The following is an 8,421-nucleotide window of genomic DNA, read 5'->3' on the forward strand; positions in this document are numbered from 1 at the left end:
GCCTCATTCTGTCAGAACTATTCTTTCCTCATTTTTCTTTCAGTAAACTTAATTTTTTACCTTCACCATCCTTAAGGAAAACAATACGATGGCTCTTACTAAATATAGAAAAAAAAAAATGAGATCCTTTGGCATGAAGAGCAGGTAACCAGAAAAATAAATACAAAACCGATAAAATTTTCAAATGTCTTACATAACCTCCGAAAATGTTCTCAAGCAGTTCACATCCTGTACTCCAGGATGTGGGGACAGAGGACACTGAGAGGATTGAATTAGGAAACTGCGGAGTTGAGATTGCATTTCAGAAATCAGTGCTAAAAGCACTATTCCATTTATATCCCCTACAAAAATGTGATAATGACCCTGGCAGCCATAAAAAGGGATATTCCCGGACAAGAACTTCTCCCCCCAAGGGGCTTTCCAGTGGAGAGTTACATGAAGCCAACTTTGAAAGCCCTGCTGAAGAGCAGGTTACCACACCAAAACTCGGAGACAGACCGGGTAAGGACGGCCCGCTCGGCTGAAATCCCCATGGTTAGTGGCATTTCCTCCAGCTTGGGGAGGATGGCTTAGCTACTTGGCAGCTGACAAATAAAGAGATTTGGATAAAGCTCCTGAAAATGAGGAACTAGCTCATAATTCTTGACTAGGGAAAACCGCAATACAAAGTCTAATAGACTCTTTTTTGTTTGCCTTATGAACTCATATCTGGCAGCTTAGAGGAAGAAGCCTACATAAGTACCCATCTCCTGGCACAGTTTTGGCTTTTTGTTTTTGCCATTTGACAAATGTTTAGGAAGCACCTATAAAAAGGCATGTGCGGAGTAGAAATCGAAGGTGCTTAACGGGGTTACCCATTCAAGTGCTAACAGGTGCCAGGAGAGACATGTTAAAGACAGAAGCAGCCCAGCGGAGGCCAGTCGGGCATGGTGGGGACTGTGGTGAACTGGAGAACACAGTCTGCATTCCCAAACAGAAACTGCTATCAGCTGTAGTCAACAGTGGCAATGCAGGAATGTGCGGCCCGTGTTGACAGGACTTCAGATGTTTCAACCAAAAAAAAAAAAAATCACTGCACAGTGGTCATTCTATTTAGGGGGACAGTGCGGGATGGGAGGAATACCTCTTGAATTTTAAAAGCTGCCAAGGAAATCAAAAAAGTTTTAAATACTCTGAGGGCCAAGTAAAACAGATCTACAGATGGGATGCAATCCGAGGGCTCCAGAGAGTGACCTCTGGGTGTCTCAGAGTCTCAGCCTTTTTGGGGCTTGTGAGTTGGGAGATAAGACGTGTTCATAAATAACTCTGATACAGAACATGGTGATAAGTGTTGCGTGAGCAAGACAAAGTGCTGGAAGAATTCAGAGGAGGAAGAAACAACCGAGTAACAAAGCCCTAAGTGGGGAGTAGAGGTTTTGCACAAAGCTATTTCTGGCCACATTTCAAGGAGCCCACTAACCTCAATGAGAAAGGGAGAGAGAGGTGTCCAGGGAGCCCAACAGGCAGGTCAGTGAAGTAGTTAATAAAGTCAGGACCGAGCATCAGAATACCCCAGGGAGCATGTTCACGATGCACGTGACTAGCCCCGACCGCAGACATCCTAAATAGGAACTGCCTGGGTTGTGAATTATGCACTCAAATTTTAAAATGTCTCTTCAGTAAATCCTCATTAAGGCCATTCGTTAAGAATCTCTGCTCAGGGGCGCCTGGGTGGCTCAGTCGTTTGAGCCTCTGACTTTGGCTCAGGGCACGATCTCACGAGTTCAAGCCCCGTGTCGGGCTCTGTGCCGACAGCTCAGAGCCTGGAGCCTGCTTCGGATTCTGTGTCTCCCTCGCTCTCTGGCCTCCTCCACTCACTCTCTCTCTCTCTCTCTCTCTCTCTCTCTCAAAATTAAGTGAACATTAAAAAAAAACCCTAAAAACAAAAAAGGAATCTCTGCTCAAAGGAGGTGACCCCAAAATGCTGACTAAAACAACGAATATGATTCTTTTGTCCTTATTCCCCTCAATTCAGACAACCTAGGATTTGTAGGCTGTCGGGTTGCCACCCAGAGTTAAGGCAGACTAGAATGTACTGGGAATATATAGTCTGTGTCTGTACCAGGGGATCCCAGCCAACAGGTTGTGCCAAGGCCATTGATGGGCCTCAGTAAAGCACTGAATTAGACCATAAAAAGAACCTTCTTGGTTTTTTTTTTTAAGTTTATTTACTTGCTTTGAGAGAGAGAGAGAGACCGCAGGAGGGGCAGAAAGAGAAAGAGAGAGAATCCCGAGCAGGCTCTGCACTGTCCGTGCAGACCCCGATGCGGAACTTAAACTCACAAACTGTGAGATCATGACGCGAGCTGAAATCAAGAGTCAGGTGCTTAACCAACTGAGCCACCCAGGAGCCCCTAGAAAGCACCTTCTTGCTCTTGGTCTACTTGGAGCGGGCGCCATTTTGTTATTCACACAAAGGCTCTCTGTGCTAGACTGGCCTGCAGATTTTACAGGAATTACTGTATTTCCAAGCCATCTTTCTCTACATGCTATCTAATAACAAGTTCCATAGCCCTTTTATTGACACAGAGTAAAAAGAAAACATGGCCCAAAGCGTATATTGAATATGCCTAGGATTGAGGATGGGATTTGTATTCAACACAGTGCTATAAATCCAGGAAGTTCACCCACATGTTTCCAACTTATACTCAAAGCCCCATCGGAATCTTTCCATCTATGCTTAAACTTTCAGCTTCTTTCAGGCATCTCTGGGCTCAGCTTTCACATCAAAGAAACCCAGCAAGTAGTCCCTGTTGTTTCACTATTTTTGTTGCCACATGAGAGATATCTCCGGGCTCCCCTCTCGCCACCGATCATCCCTCCTGAGGCCCGCTTATCCAAACACCGATCTACCCCCGACAACTCTTGTTTCACACTGTGCGCTGTCCCAAAGTAGGCGTACAAAGAATGCAGTGTTCTTCGGTTGTTTGAATCACATGCATTTCAAAGTCAGGGCAGCCTTTAGCATGCAGAGGGGGGCTGCTGCCTCAGAGGGCCCCTCCCTGTTGAGCTACGACCCTCTCTTATTTCCCAGTTCCCAGGAAAATGGCAAGTTGTACGTGCCTTCGAAGCTGTGAAGTGAAAAAAGGCTTCCTAATTAAAGTTAACGACTCCACAGAGCTCTAGCAGCGACCATCATTAAAAGAGAAATGTTTGCATTTTGTGAACTATGTGTGCTGCCCAAAATAAAATAAGGGGAATACCCTTGAATCCTGCAAGGGGAAGTGACCCCAGGAACCTTGAAGCTGCAGTCGGAAGGGTGGACCCTGCTCATTCAGCTCCATTAGGCTTGTGTACTTGCCAAGGGAAGGTACCAACTCCTTTCAACAATACACTGCATGCTGTGTGAATTTCGTAGTTTAGAAACGTTTACACCCACTGCTTCATTTCTATTTTCACAGCACCCTTGAGTGGTGGGCCGAGCAGGATTATTATAAGCATCTTACAAAGAAGCTGTAATGTAGCAGCAAAGCAATGTTGCTGCCAAACGTCCCTTTACCCTTCTCCTAATTCTCCTCCGGGGAGCACCCTCCCCCGTTCTCGGTCCGTGTGCTTTGGCAGGATCTGACAGCGCCGTTTGTCACTCTCGGGACGGGAAATGTGAATCAGGACACTAGACTCTTCAGGTCCCGCAAATTACTTCAGGGACAGGCCTATACTTGGTTAAGGTTAATGAGATGTGAGAAAGCTTCTTTTGGTTGGTGGAGAGATGTGTCTACCTCCCCCTTTGTTTTTTGAGAGAGAGAGAGAGAGCATGCGTAAGCATCAAGTAGGGGAAGGGCAGAAGAAGAGAGAGAGAGACAGAGAGAGAGAGAGAGAGAGAGAGAGAGAGAATCTTAAGCAGGCTGCACACCCAGCATGGAGCCTGACTTGGGGCTCGATCTCATGACCGTGAGATCGTGATCTGAGCCACAATCAAGAGTCAGTTGCTTGACCGACTGAGCCACCCAGGCGCCCCTACTTTGCTTCTTACCATCAGATGAGAACCACCAGAAAGAGAGACTCAGTCTGGGTGAAATGATTGGCTTTCAAATCTTGAAGCAATTACATTTTCTTTCCTCCTCCTCCTCCTCCTCCTCCTCCTCCTCCTTATTCCTTTTTTTTGTTTTGCTTAACCTAACTTGTGCTGGGATTGATTGATACACACAACTGAAATTCAAATTCAAAATGCTTATGGTATCCGCTTTCCCATAATGTCACCTGGCTTGCGGCCCACAGAGGTGCCCTAGCCCCCGTTCAGCATCACCTTTCTGCCTTTCTGCGCGTGTTGTTAACTGGCAACTTGTCTCCATGTTTCAGGGACAGAAGTGAGAGAGGAAATGTAGCCAACTCCTCTTTATGTGGTCTAAAAATTTCTGGCTACTGACCAGCCAGTGGATTGCATACCCTTGGCTCAAGTGCACCCTTCCTTCCTGACCCACCCCGCAGTAGCCAAAGGGTGGGGATGGGGAAAGGCCGATGGGTGATAAGGCACAGGACATGACCACTTACGTGGCAGAGGCTTAGAAAAAGCAGCTCACTTAGAAAGAGACTGTAGGCACAGTAAACCTTTCTACAGAGCTAGTGTTTCTCAGTAGAGTCTCAGGGATCCACAAATCTTGGGCATCCTATGATGATGTTATACTTTTTCATTTTAGTTTTATGATCACGCGAACATTTTTAATACTTGGGTCACCAGCATAATGACCCGAGGAAATTACTGGGTCTGTATCCGTTCTGTTCATAAGCAGACTGACCCCAAGTAATACCACTTAGCTATGACGGCAAGTGAAAAACAAAGATACAGGCTGTCTTAATAACTAAGTGATGTGTTCACATCAAGTGAGAGCCAAATGACATCACAGAACTTCATGGAACAAAAGTTTTGCAACAATGCAAATAGAAAATCTGTGAGGAGAAATCTGAGGCTCGTGGAAGACAAGACAAGTCAAACTCCCAGTAGCCTTCAAATTGTATGCTGTCTGCTAATGTTATCTGTTATTTCATCCTCAAACTCTGCCCTCAAAAGTCTCAGAATTCCCTCTTGGGTACTTTAGCAATGAGTAAGGTAAGCAGGGCTGCCTTGCCTTTGGGCTTTAATGTCCAGGCGAAGAGAGTTCTTGAAGGAGCAGGTAACCAAGACTGAGAATAACGTGTTTTACAGAGCAGGTGCATATGTGTATTTGCTAAAATATCATAACCACTAAAAATGAAATAAATTGCCTTAAGAAACCAAATGCTTGGTAAGATAAATACATAAGGTGCACTTTTCATTCTTCTTGGGTCTTAACTCTTATTAATCTCTACTAAGATAAATGGTTTTATTCTTTGCATTTTTGTCACTTAATAAGACTTTCCATGAATCTCCAAAACGTTCACCTTGGAGTCAAAAGCTCTTCCTTGGGCATACTTACATCTGGTACCTTAAGGATCTAACCCGGTGTGTTACTAATCAACTCCCTTCCTCTATTCCTTCCATCTTTCCTTCCTTCCTTCCTTCCTTCCTTCCTTCCTTCCTTCCTTCCCTTCCTTCTTCCATCCCTGCCTCACAAATATTTACTGAGAAACTGCTGTATTCCAGTCTGTGTACTAGGTGCTGAGTACATAACAGAAAGCCTGCCAGCTATGATCCCTCTCCTAATGACCTCATTGCCAAATAGGCACCTCCGTTGAAAACCCTACCTACTTGCTTGGGTTGAATCAAAGCTCCACTGTTTTTGATTTTTAGCTTGTATAAGGAAAAAGCTGTTAAGAGAGAAAAGAAAGGTAATGTCTTGTCTTTGTCTACCAACACATAGTGATTTCTGTTTCTTTTTTTTTGGGGGGGGGGGGAGCTTCCAAATATGAAAGAATTGTGAGTCAGATTTGTCATGCTGTATCTATAAGGAGTGGGCCGTACCCTGATCGGCAGCGCTGAAAAATGTGCAATGGGTCCACTTTGAATGGAAACATTGTAAGACTAGATTTGAATGATGTGATTCTGGTGGGCCCACTAGTCCCAGTAGACCTTGTACTTCCTTCAGCATCAGCACAATGGGTCATCCAGGCCCTGACGCACGTAGTATCCTATCGGTTGACCACGGTGACAGTTTCGCAGGAGTGCATGTAACCTTAGCTGGGCCAAACCAAGGCCTCCCCTGGGATTTTCTGCTTTGGAACAGGTGAAAGTTTACTTTGCCCTCTAGGTTCAAGGAGCAGAAAAAAATGTGAACCTGAATGTGTTTACTGCTTTATTGCTCCGCAGATGAAAGATGGCCACTACATTTGGAAAAGATGAAATCACCACATGAAAACCTAGAGTGTTGACAGAGAGGAGAAAAGCCCTGTCTTGATGACATCATCTGAGACCCTCAGTATGGGTGTGCTTGAAGAAAGACCTAATAAGTGTCCTTTTCTGTATAAAATAGTTTAAATCTTCGCTTGTGTCACTCATAACTTGAAAAGTCTTGACTGCTAGAAGTTTACATGGATTGTTATTTGTTATTTGAAGTAGTTCACTAAGATATTTTCCCTAGTGGTTTTACTTAAAGAGAAACACGTGTGTGTGTGTGTGTGTGTGTGTGTGTGTGTGTGTGTGCTTGAATATGTTTTCTTCTGAGCACGTTAGAAACAGGTGAGGAGGGACTCCAAGGGGAGGCTCAAACCTTGAAAACTATGGCTTCCTTATAGGTAACCAGATCCTGTTATGTTATGGATCAGAGCAAGTGAATGAATCCATTAATCCAATGCATCCATTGAAAAACATCTGCCAAGCAGTTATCTTTTAATTCTTTTGAGAATACTAAAATAAACATGCCAATGTATTTTTTCTTCCTTTCTTCCTTTCTTCCTTCCTTCCTTCCTTCCTTCCTTCCTTCCTTCCTTCCTCTTTCTTTCTTTCTTTCTTTCTTTCTTTCTTTCTTTCTTTCTTTCTTTCTCTCCAAAGGAGCACATACCATACATGCTATTTGGGATTTTGCTCTGGCCATTTAGCAACATGTCTCAGAGCAACAATAAATCTCTGCTTCATTCTTCCTATATGGCTTCATGCTTTTCCACTGGACAGATGTTCCATAATTTTTTTAGTACTTCTTTGCTAATGGAGAACTAAGGTGGTTTTTTTTTTTTCAACTTCTTGCTACTACCAAAAGAGGTATTATAATAAACGGTCATGTACAAATATCTTTGTTGTACAAAAAGATGCTGTCCATTTAGAAGTCTGGGCAGATTTTGCCAAACTGCTGTTCAAAGAAGTTGTACCAAGCGGTACTCTCACCTTACAGCATACGAACATACCCTTGGCTATGTTACATTGCCATTCTTTTCAGTATCTGCCAATCTTAGGGGTGGAGAAAGGACATTTCAATGTTTTCACTTACATTTCTTTAATTACAAATGAGATTGAACATATTAATAAATGTAGAAGCCATTTGATTTATTTTCTGTGAATTGCCTGTTTATATCGTTTATCCAATTTTATTCTTTTTCTCCCACATTTGTTGTAACTCTCTAATATTGGAGGAATAGGAGCCTCTTTTCTTTCTTATGTAGGGCCAATTTATTTTTCCCCATAGCAGTTTTAAATTTTTATATGGGTACATTTATCATTATTTTTATCGTTGCTAAGTTTTGTGCCTTGCTTTGAAAGAATTTCTTCACTCCCAACAAAAGTTTTCAAATATATAGCCATCTTTTCTTTTAGTATTTTTATACTTCAATTTTACATTTAAATGTTTTATCCTCATGGTATTTATGTGAATAAGAAGAGAATTGGATTTGATGTCTTCCCAAACTGTGATTGAATAATCCTTCTTTTTTCCACTGATTTTAAGTGCCATCCATATGGTCTATTTACTCTCTTATATATTTGGGCGTATTACTGACTGGTTTGCTATTTAATGTGCAACTATTATTAATAAAGGCATTGTGAAAGACGTCAAAGTGGAACACGAAAGTTAATAAGTATTGCTTCAAGCCCCATGAAAGTAAAAGGACAGACAAATTTAAGATACATTCTTTTGTTTACATTTTGCTTCTTGTTTCTAATCATTCTCTACTTATTGAGCACTTTGCTGTTTCTTTTTAAAAATTTTTTTTAATGCTTATTTATTTTTGAGAGAGAGACAGAGTGCTAGCAGGGGAGGGGCAGAGAGAGAGAAGGAGACACAGAATCTGAAGCAGGCTCCAGGCTCTGAGCGGTCAGCACAGAGCCTGACGCGGGCCTCGAACTCACAAACCGCGAGATCATGACCCGAGCTAAAGTCAGTCGCCTAACCGACTGAGACACCCAGGCTCCCCAAGCACTTTGCTGTTTCATATCTACCTTCTTCCTTCATCCTAGGTCTGTAGAAAAGGCGATGCTACTTCCCCACTTTACGGATGAGGAAACTGAGGTTCAGGGAAGCCATGTGGTTGGTTTCAGAG

The sequence above is a fragment of the Panthera onca genome, chromosome A1 (assembly GCF_046562875.1).
Source record: "Panthera onca isolate mPanOnc1 chromosome A1, mPanOnc1 haplotype 2, whole genome shotgun sequence".
Lineage (NCBI taxonomy): Eukaryota > Metazoa > Chordata > Mammalia > Carnivora > Felidae > Panthera > Panthera onca.